This window comes from Carya illinoinensis, chromosome 2 (genome assembly GCF_018687715.1).
Source record: "Carya illinoinensis cultivar Pawnee chromosome 2, C.illinoinensisPawnee_v1, whole genome shotgun sequence".
Taxonomy (NCBI): Eukaryota; Viridiplantae; Streptophyta; class Magnoliopsida; order Fagales; family Juglandaceae; genus Carya; species Carya illinoinensis.
This window is the reverse complement of record NC_056753.1, coordinates 13370614-13379828: the sequence shown is the minus strand read 5'-3', so window position 1 is coordinate 13379828 and position 9215 is coordinate 13370614.

Sequence of the window (9215 nt, the reverse complement as noted above, 5' to 3'; positions counted from 1 at the left end):
GAGAGACCGGTGTTGTGATTGGTGTATGTGGCTCTGTGGCTTCACGGAGAAGACGAACAGCTGATGGGCAAAAGTAACAAATCAAACATTCCCCAAATAATTAACAGAACAAAAATCTCCATAAGGAAAAAAAAAAAAAAACAAAACTAGTTAATAAAGTCAACACCCAAAAATCAGTGTACAAGGTCTAATGATGGCATAGATCTAAGCATATAACTAGTACAATAACGGTTTAGTTGGAAACTTACCGTGACGTGGCCGTAGATCTAGACGTAAGGGGGTTTCTCTTCGACTACGACTCAAGTTTGTAAGTCATTCGTATGGTGGGGGAGAAGACTCGCACAAAAGGGGAGAGAGATGAGATGGAGAGGCCAAGCTCGGGGGAGATTCCAGGCAATGGAGACGGGGAGAGGTTCACACGGTGTTGATGAGGAGGGGTTCGCACCGTTTGAAATTTGGGGGGGCGGGGGGGGGAAGAAGATGGATGAAATTTGGTTTGGGGATGAAGCCACAGGACCCCCTTCTATCTTTGAGACCCAAAGCCACGGAAATGACCTCGTTTTATTTTTTTTGCCACGTCAGACATGAGGCCGCGGCGGGGACGGGTCTCAGTTGTCCATAGCATTTTTGAATTTTATTATAATAATAAAAGCATATTGAATGAGAGTTGATGAGCGGTGATTATTACAATTTGCCAAGCTATTTAAAACTGAATTCTAATTGCAAATGAGGTGTTGTGGTTGAAAATCTCACGAATCCTTGTTAGAAAAATTAAAAATGAGCCAAAGTGTCGAAAATTTATCAATGCGAGGTCGTGAAAGTTTCTTGCTCCTTAAAATAGATCAATCGGTATCAAAACTTATGATAGTAAAGTTGAGAGGAGTTGAAAATATCTCATCTTAAATTTCTTATAATTTTATTTTTAAATATTATTTAAATACAGGATATTTTTTAATTTAAATATTTAACCTTTTATTTATTTATTATTATTTAATGAATAATATTATATACCACACCACCATCTCACTTGCATCTTACTATATATGATGTGGCGCATTTATCACTATTTGATGATAAAAAAGTATGAAATAAATTATCATTTAATAGTGATAAATATGTCACATCTTACTTAGTGAGATACAAGTAGGATAATAATATGATGTAAAGAATTTTCCTTCTAATTATAATTTTTTCAAACTTTTAAATAAAATATAAAAATAATACAATTTTTTTAAAATTTAAAAATAAAAATAAGATTAACAAATTAATTTTAAATATTTTTTTAATTTTATAATAAATTTATTTAATTTTTTTTTCTATTTTTAAAATTTAATAAAATAATCTAATTTAAGTTATTTTATTATTATTTATAAAATTCTACTATTATTTTGTTGTAGAACAAATTCATCTGATTTGCCCCTAAAATATTAAAAAACCCAATGGTCTGACTTTCAACTTATCTCCACGTATGAGTAGAAGGCCTGTCTATTGACAGGTTTCTAGTTTTGTCTCTAAGGCAGGCCTGTAGGGGTGTAACTATGGCGGAAGATTTAACAAGAAGCTGGGAATCCCTGAAGCTAACGGAAGAAGAGCAAGAAGAGATCATTCTGTCTGAAGAAGCAGTGTCCCTAACTGCTACAAAAGGAGAACTATGTCTTACAGCCATGATCCTTAATGACAGAACAGCTAACAAGGAAGCTTTCAAAGAAACTATGTCAAAGATGTGGAAAACCGAGGGATGGGTCACGTTTAAAGATCTGGGCACCAACCAGTTTCTCATCGAGTTGCAGTTAGTCTCAAACAAACAAAAGGTATTAAAGGGTAGGCCGTGGTCCTTTGACTGTCATCTAGTCTGCTTAAAAGAATTTGAGGGTGCTTTAACTACATCAGAAGTCTAGTTCCAGCATGAACCTTTCTGGTTCCAAATTCATAATCTGCCTTTTGCTGGAATGAACAAGGAAACAGGCATGCTTGTGGGGTCGGGAGTTGGAAAGATTCTTGAAGTTGAAGTAGATACAGATGGTTACGGATGGGGTAGCTTTTTAAGAGTCAAAGCTGAAGTGAATGTTAAAAAGCCGATCCCCAGAGGACGGTTCCTCAAGTTTGGAAACAAACAATACTGGTTATCCTTCAAATATGAACGTCTCCCCATGTTTTGTTTTAAGTGTGGTCTTTTCATGCACGTCAATGGAAGTTGTCCAAATAGAGATTCAGAGAACATAACTAAAGCTCAATACGGTCAATGGCTGAGAGCTAGCCCCTTCTCTCTAAGAGGTGTCTTTCTGAAAAAATATGGTGGCACTATGGATCAGGACCACCATAGCTTCGCCTGGCAATGGCACATGGAGGAGGAAGGAGGTAACAGTCCACGGTATGGGGAAGGTATGTCAACATCAAAGCCAACAACCGAGGAACCTACTCTGGCAGAAGGAGCAGTTTTGATGGAAGTCAACCCTCCACGTGAGGTCAAGGAGGACTAGCTTTTAGATGACTTTGGCACCCCTCAGACTGCCAAAGACCAGAGGAAGAGCAACTTGCAAGAACCTTTTACACAAAGAAAAGCTTTCACAAGGACTTTGACATCCCTCAAAAACAGGTAAGCCAACTGCATACTATATCCCTATTTCCGAAAGGCATGGCTACTTTGTCTAATGAGACCTCAACTACAATGAATCTAAAAATACACAAGCCAAATACCCCTCTGTCAGTACATGTCGAGGGAAATAAAGAAAATGAAACTGTTAAACCTGTGAAATGCAAGTCCTGGAAGAGGAAGGCAAGGGTCCTTCCTTTACTTCTTTCTGATGTCACCAACGTGATAAATGATCCTCCATTCCCACCAAATGGGAAGAGACCCCTCAGAGAAAGGGTCAGCACCCGAGTAGCTATTACAAACAAAAAAATGAAACCACAGCTCAAGCTTGATCAGAGCTTAATTCAAGCCAATAGGGTGGAGGCTGCTATGTAACCCCACCACAACAAATGATTTGTATGAGCTGGAACTGTCAAGGGCTTGGGAACCCTCGTACAGTTCATGAACTCCACCTTTCGGTGAAGACTAAGCAGCCCAACTTGGTTTTTCTCTCTGAAACCAAGTGTGATAGTGTGAAAATGAAAAGAGTTAGGCTAAAGCTGGGCTTTGAGAACTGTTTCTGTGTGGACAGCAGAGGGAGGAGTGGGGGCCTAGCTCTACTATGGAATAACCATGGAATGCTGAGATCAAAAACTACACTACCTGGCATATCTCAGCTTTGATAAAATTCCCCAATGAACCTACAAAGTGGCAAGTTACAGGCTTCTGTGGCCACCCAGTTACAGCTAGGAGACATGAAAGCTGGGAACTACTAAAGGCCCTTAAACCAAACTCAAGTACCCCTTGGATGTGTCTTGGTGATTTCAATGAAATCATCCACCACAGAGAGAAGTATGGGGCTTCTAACAGACCATATGGGCAGATGGTGAAGTTCAGGGAGACTCACAGTTTCTGCAATCTTTTTGATTTGGGATTTAGTGGCAGCAGATTCACCTAGACCAACAACAGGGAAGGCAGACATTTCACAAAGGAAAGACTCGACAGGGCTTGTGGAAATAACCTGTGGATCAATCTAATTGGCAACTACACTGTAACTCATTTGGATTGTTCTCAATCTGATCACAGTCCCATACTAGTCCAGAAAACAGTCCAATTCCCCACTAGAAAGAGGAACAGAATTTTTAGATTCGAGTCAGCCTGGACCAGCAAGAAATGTGTGAGGAAATCATCAAAAAAGTGTGGCAACCCTCCACCAGGTCCTCTAACAACCTGATCAGTACCCTAAAAGGACTTTCTTGTTATCAAAAGGAACTAAAATCATGGAGCAGAATCACACTTAGGGGTCAAGGAACCCTTATAAAGGAGAAGAGTGAGCTACTGAACCAACTAAAGAGAGATAATAAGGGGGACCTTCAAGAGGAAATCAAACTGATCCAAAGAGAACTTAATGACCTTATGGATGCAGAAAATCTTAAATGGCAACAAAGAGCAAAACAGGCCTGGCTAAAAGATGGGGACTGTAACACTAAGTATTTTCACAAATGTTCTAGTCAGAGGAAAAAGACAAATACAATTACCAAAATTCTCTCAGAATCAGGCCAAGAAGTCCAAAATCACACCTCCATATGTCAAGCTTTCCAGGATTATTTCCAGTCCCTCTTCTCAACCTCTCATCCAGCAGGCATAGAAGAGTGTCTCACCCCAATGAAACAGGTGGTAACTGAAGAGATGAATGCTAGCCTTTCGACCATCTTCACTGAAGTAGAAGTAAGGGAAGCCATCCTTAGCATGAATCCTATTGGCTCCCCGGGCCCTGATGGTTTCCCTGCTGTCTTCTATCAACACTACTGGTCAACAGTTGGTAACCAAGTCTATAAGGCCACTCTTGAAGCTCTGAATAGTGGACAATGGGAGGAAAAGATCAATGAAACATTTATAGCCCTTATACCTAAGAAGTTGAACCCAACCTCAGCTACAGATTTTAGGCCAATAAGTCTTTGCAACGTCTTCTACAAGATCATAGCAAAGACCTTGGCAAACAGGCTGAAAAGAATCCTGCCTAGCATCATATCCCCCACACAAACAGCTTTTGTGCCTGGAAGACTAATCACGAATAACATAATTGTGGCTTTTGAGGCCTTGCACACAATGAAGGCTAGGTTTACAAGAAGGAGTGAGTATATGGCCCTAAAGTTGGACATGAGCAAAGCTTACGATAGGATAGAATGGAACTTCCTAAAATCTGTCATGATAAAAATGGGGTTCTCAGAGCATTGGCAATGGACTAGCCATTGCCAAGTTCAAATTTTGACTAAAATTAGAGCTTTTAGCCAAAGTCTAAAACAATAGAGATAGTGACCCACATTGGACTAGCCATCTCAAAGTCAAAATAATAATATAATATTATATATTTAAATAATAATTTATTTATTTATTTTTTTAATATTTTACAAATACATTCCATATATTAATTAATAATTTAATTTTTACTTAAAAATTATTATTTTCCAACTATTTTTTTTTTCTCAACTTAATTTTTCAACAAACACATTTTGCTAACACTTCTCACATTCAAAATACAAAAATTAACAACATTTTTTGTACATCAAATTTATAATATACAGGACAAGCCACATCTCATAATACCAACTTCAGCAACTTTTTGTAACATCAATCTATAATACAAAGGCCAAGCTGCAGCCCACAATTCACCAACATTCAGTATATAATATGTTTCTATCCAACATTCAGACTCAACCAACATATTTCTATCCAACATTTCTAGTTCATAAACCGGCAGTAGATTCACATTCCAGTTCATAAACCACCTGCATTCAAAGTCTTGTTCCTTCCCATTAATGTCACTGCAAGGAAGAAGAGACTCATATCATTTCATCTGTAATCCAACAATTCAAATCCAAACAAAGAAAAACATTGATGGTACTGTCAGTGACAAATAACCAACAATCAGTTATGCACGAGTTAGTTGCAAAGAGAGTTACCGACCACTCCAATGGTCAGATTGCTAGTCACATGGGAAATGAAGTCCCTTGGTTTCGTCTAGGTTTTAGTTGGAATCAACCTATCATTTTACAGGCCACACTAGACTCTTGGTTTTTTATTGCAAACTTGTGATCCTTATTCTTTTCAAAAATTTCCAACGTTCAGCAACTCTGGCCTAAAGAAACCATCCTTAATCTTCTTCTTCTTCTTCTTCTTTAATATTTGGATATTTACCTAATACTTTGCTGCAAGCTTTCTCATTTGAAGAATGAACTCCATTATTTTGCTCATCCCGTAAATAGGATTTATATAGGACTTCCCGTTTCAAAACTGATATCAAAATATCAAAAAAGATGAAAATAGAAGTAACAATAAAGACCTAGATAGCATGAAGATTTAATGTTGTACATGGCCTCATTGAGTACTGACAAAACACACTTCTGAAGGGCTAATACTTCTCCCGCTACCTTTTTCCCGGCTTCCACACCTGAGATAATGATTAAAAGCAAGCAGACAATACATGTTAAGTGCCAAAAGGCATAAAACACCCACAACGACATTCCAATTCTCAATTCTCAGGAATAAGCATAGTTTACATCCTGGTAGATATCATATAACCTTAAAACCCAAAACCAAAAACTTTCGCATGTTGATCTGTGCTCCCTTTATTCCCATAGACAGTAAGCCCTTGATTCACCTGTGAAATAAAAAACTCATCTTTTTTCCAATCACACTACAATTTAACATCTTAACAAGACTGAAACATCTTTGATGATGAGTACTTCCAAGTATTTAACTCAGAAAAGACCAAATTGTGATGTAAAGAGGTCCTCTAAATTCAATTGCCACAAGAACTCGTGCTAAATTTGATGCAAGTTGAGTCATCAAGTCTATACATACACAACATCAGCATTACGAAGCTAGCATGTAACTGAAGGAGCATAAAGTGCCTCAATTAGTTCCTATCAAGATCATAACTCGTGCCTCCAACACAAACCTTCGTCTTCCTATCACTTGAATCAAGCAAGATGTACTAGCCATTGCACACACTGCTGACTACAATTTATAAAAAACCTAGCAGAAGTAAATATTCATATGAATGTAGCTAACAACCCGAAAGTGAAACTCTATAATCCAGTAGCTACACCACCAAAGGCCATTAACAACCAGAAAGTTCATGAAGGCCTGCGACTTTCTAAATAAAACTTGTTGATTTCCTTCGAAGCTACATGAGAATTAGATGGAGAATGGACCAGATTTTGCACAGAAAATACACAGATCTTTCCCAAGCACATATTTTTCACAGATCAAGCACAAATGAGGCATACCCAATGGACCAAAAATTAGATACAAAAATTTTACATACCAAGTAGATTAGATGGGGAATGGGTCCTGCTGAACTAGAGGCTAATGTCGATTATCGCACAAGTTCCATTTTCCCTGCCGAATGGGCCCTGCGCTGCACTGAGAATGAGAGAGCGCGAGTCTAGGTCTGGTGAAAACGGAGAGAATGAGAGAGACGAAGATAGGTCTGGTGTAGAGGGAAGAGAGAGAGAGAGAGAGAGAGAGAGAGAGAGAGAGAGAGAGAGAGAGAGAGAGAGAGAGAGAGAGAGAGAGAGAGAGAGAGAGAGAGAGAGGAAGGCCACTCGTAGACGAAACTGAGAAAAAATGAAGGAAAAATCAAGAGAATGAGAGAGAGGGAGTTTCGGTCTGTAGAGGGAAGAGAGAAAGGGAGAGGAAAGAGAAAAATAGAGAGAATAAATGGAAAGGGGATTCGTTGAAGGGAGAAAGGGAGAGGAGGCGTCGAGCAGATGGAGGGAAGAAAACAGGAAGTAAATAGACAGTCAATTGTTTTTAGTAAATACCACCTCTTGGATTCTTATGAGAGGGCATCGAGTCAAAGGCTTAACAAGGAAAAGACCTCAATCTTCTTTAGCAGAAACACAAGTGCACAAACTAGGGATATAGTCACAAGTATTGCTGGGATCAGGGGGACAAACTCTTATGAAAAGTATTTGGGATTGCCAGCACTGGTAGGGAGGTCTAGAACCAAGTCTCTCAAGGGAATTCTTGACAGAGTGCAAGCCAAGCTGTGTAGCTGGAAAACAAAGCTCCTTTCCCAAGCAAGAAAAGAGATCTTAATCAAATTAGTAATCCAGGCCATACCAACCTACAGCATGGGTATGTTTAAGCTTCCAAAGCAACTGCTAAAGGCACTTGACAAGCATGTAAGGTCCTTCTGGTGGGGTCAGCAGGCCTAGGAAAACAAGATCCACTGGGTGGGTTGGAATCAAATGTGTAAATCAAAGAAAACATGTGGCTTGGGATTAAGGGATTTTGAAAACTTTAACTGTGCTCTTCTTGCAAAACAGTGTTGGAGGATCACCTCTAATCCAAGTTCACTGGCAGCCAGAGTTCTTAAGGAGAAGTACTTCAGAAAAAGAAGAGAGGTCAGAACTCTTCCTTCCTGTGGCAGAGTTTCATCTCGGCAAGGCATCTCCTCCAAGAAGGTCTCATGTGGCGTATAGGAGATGGAGAAACAGTGAAGATTTGGAAAGACAGGTGGCTCCCCCAACCTTTAACTTTCAAACCTCAAAGCTCCCTGAGATTGCTTCCTATCGAATCCAAAGTCTCCATGATGATTGACAAGTCAACTCACACCTGGAATGTACCTTTGGTCAATGCCCTTATAAGCAAATCAGAAGCTGATCTAGTCAATAGGATCCCTTTGAGCCTTTTCCCAACACCTGACAAGCTTATCTGGAGATGTACCCCTTCAGGTGTATTTACTGTAAAATCAACATACTACCTGCAATCAGAAATAGACCAGAGGGAGTGTAGCCAAGCTTCTATGCCCACAACTGAACCTGTGGCCTGGACCAAGGTGTGGCAACTCAGCATCCCAAATGCAGCCAAGACCTTCCTATAGAGGGCCTGCCTGGATGCTATCCCAACTAAGGAAAAACTACATCAGAGGAGGGTAACTGAGGATGCCTTGTGCCCCGTGTGCAACTTACAGACAGAAACCACTGAGCATGCCCTGTGGAATTGTTCCTCAGCTTAAGACATCTGGAACTTAAGTGTTAGAAGGGTTCAGAAGGCAAGTAGGCATTTCCAGTCTTTTAAACTTCTTGTGGAGCATTTCTTGGAGAACTTGGAAGAAGAAGAGATCATAGAGTTCACCCTCACAGCTTGGAAGATCTGGAAAAGAAGTAATGATTTAGTTTTCAGAAATGTAGTGGCTCACCCAAGCTTAGTCATTCAAGCAACAAAGAGGCTCATGGAAGACATTAACCAGACTGCTCAACCAGAAAGGAGAGTCCCTGCTACCACCACTGAATCCACGTGTTGGGAAGCTCCTCCTCAGGGTAATCTCAAGCTCAACTGGGATGCTGGATTGGACAAGGTAAATAACAAGGTAGGGGTTGGAGTAATAATCCGTGACTAGGATGTTAGAGTTAAAGCCTCCTTGAGAATGAACCACAACATGTTTCCTGATCCTCTTCTTGCTAAAGCCTATGCAGTCTTCCAAGCATCTACCTTCCTCAAGAACCTAGGCTGGAAGAATGTGATTCTAGAGGGAGACTCTTTGCAAGTTGTCAACAGCCTCAAGTCATTAGTGGTAACAGACACTTATGTGGGCATTCTTTTAAGGGACACGAAGTCAATACTAGACTCT